This window comes from Cyprinodon variegatus, unplaced genomic scaffold (assembly GCF_000732505.1).
Source record: "Cyprinodon variegatus isolate N-32 unplaced genomic scaffold, C_variegatus-1.0 Scaffold1539, whole genome shotgun sequence".
Classification (NCBI taxonomy): domain Eukaryota; kingdom Metazoa; phylum Chordata; class Actinopteri; order Cyprinodontiformes; family Cyprinodontidae; genus Cyprinodon; species Cyprinodon variegatus.
The window spans coordinates 35,726-38,029 of record NW_015151992.1 but is presented as its reverse complement, the minus strand read 5'-3'; the positions used below and the strand labels follow the sequence as shown (position 1 = coordinate 38,029).

Here is a 2,304-nt window from a genome sequence, read left to right as displayed (position 1 = left end):
CTTAGGCTTGTAAGAGTTATTATTAATATTTTATTCATTTTATGAAGATGTTAGTGCATTATCAAACTAGTAGTAGTTTTTATGAGCAAACTCACCCAAGTTTCAGATTCCTGTTTGAGCATTAAGACTTTTAGCATTAAAGGCATTTGTCTAATTTCTTACGTAACATGTCTAAGAGTTTTAGAAACAGCTAATTGATCAGCTATTGGTTTTTTTTTTTACAGTTTCATCACTTTTTGATGAAAGACGTGGAAATGGCAGGAAAGTTGATACCACCAGCAGTAACCAGACAGATACTGAGCAGCAGCAAAGGGCCAAACCAGGAAACGTCCAAGGAGGTAGGAGCAGCTGACATCACTGCATCACAAACCAGCTACTGTTCACAGCTCATATTAGAGGCTTGGCTTCAGGGTGGAAATCTGCATGGATGTTTTCTCTCTCATCTAATCAGTTTATCAAGATTTTGATGTTCACTCTTAGACTTACCTGTTTCCTGAAACAGATTATTTACATACTGAAATTCTTGAAAGCCTTTTTCACATTTCTAAAACCTGTAATTCATTAATTTATCTAGTGTTTAAGACATGGACTTTAATGCACAAAGATTTGTCAATCATTTGGTCACAGTATTCACAATAAAAAAAAAAAAAACTCCTGCAGCAAGTTTTTCCTTAGTAGCAAAACATTTCTGATGAAATGAATTCACATGAGCCTGCAAGGAAAAGCTGGTATAGAATTGGTAATCCTGTCTGACTTAAACCAAAATAAACTAGTATGGGATTATATCGGCCTGCGTATAAGATCTACGATATGCACTGCTCAAAAAAATAAAGGTAAAACTCAAATGACACATCCTAGATAGGAATTAATGAATAGTTTGTGCTTTACAAAGTTGAATATACCAACAATAAAATCACATTAAAATCATCTATGCAAATCAAGTTTATTAGCTAAAAGAGGCCTTGATTTGGAGTCACACACAAACTTAACGTTGAAAAACACTATAGGAAGATCCGACTTTCATTTAATGTCTTTAAACAGGTCAGAATGAGACTCAGTATTGTGTGTGGCTTCCACATGCCTGTATGGCCTTAGGGAGGAACAACCTGATAAAAGCTGCCTGCAGTCTGCATCAGAGAGAGTTAACTGTACATATGCAAAGCTGCTGCTAATCACGCCCCTGACTGTAAAATTGAATACTGAAAATAATTTTTAACCAACAGTGTTTTCTCACATCAGATAAAATAACTGCATTTTACATCTGCAGCTGTTATGGTTCTCCCCTTTTGGACTTTGAGTTTTCAGTTGTCCATGTCATTCTGTTTTGTTGATCTTTGGTTTATTTTTCATTCTGTGTTATATTTAAGCAGTCTTGAGTTACTCTCTGTCGCCCCCTTGTGCCTGTCTCTTTTCCCCTGGCTCCCTTCTACTCCCTTCTATCCACACCTGCTCCATATCAGCTGATTACCCCAGTTTTTGTTCTGTCTCCCATATATACTCTCCCTTTGCAGTTCTGCTCCATGCTGTTTTTTTGTTTCTTACTTTGCTCCCCATGTGTGTTTTCCCCTCACTTCTCCTGGTTTTTAGTTTCCTGTATTTTTGGTTCTTGGATTTGGTTTTCTGTTGCCTTTTTGATTTCTTTAAACCTGCAAGATCTCATCTCTGGCTCCCTCATCTCTGTTGTTCGGTCCTCAACCAACCTCCACCCCCACGTTGACAACAGCCTCATTCTCTCCACCTCTGCTCTTCCAGTTTCTGTGTGTCGTTGCACTGCTGCTACTTTCTTCTTTGTTTTTTTGGTGTTTTTCTTTTTGCTACATGGCAAACAACTAATGGTGCATTTATGTCACCAGTTTCTATGGAGTGTGGAACTAAATGCCTGAATTCTTTGTATTTTTCTTTACGGGTTTTTGTAAAAGTCTCTATAAAACTCTTCATATCCTCTTTCCCTCTCCCTGCTATCCTATATCTCTGCGCTGCTTTGACAGACAGCAAAAAAAAAAAACTTCAGAATCTACTGCAACCGGATAACATGGGGTCTGCAAATTGGACTATGACATCACATGGCGCCTTCTTGCACCTTCTAGGACAGCTAATAGCAGCTTTTCTGGCTGAGGAATTGTTGTCACTACCCGATTGGTACCTTCAGTTCATTTGCGCAACCAGATATACTTCCAGGTCCCCTTTGATTGTACTTAGTAAAAAATACCTAGATTATTTTTTTCCCTCCCTAGCATTTTTTATTGAGTAAAGGATAAAAATAAGTAATTTTATAAGCTTAATTCCGTTATTTATGGCGACCTG

General features: G+C 37.7%; 1 long non-coding RNA gene across 1 annotated transcript in view; it reads left to right on the top strand.

Moving 5' to 3' along the window:
• LOC107103838 overlaps window positions 1-2,304 on the top strand; it is a 16,846-nt gene that overhangs the window by 5,414 nt on the left and 9,128 nt on the right. Inside the window, exon 2 of the long non-coding RNA XR_001482207.1 lies at window positions 225-338. This is a non-coding gene — a long non-coding RNA (uncharacterized LOC107103838). The remainder of the gene's footprint in view (window positions 1-224; window positions 339-2,304) is intronic.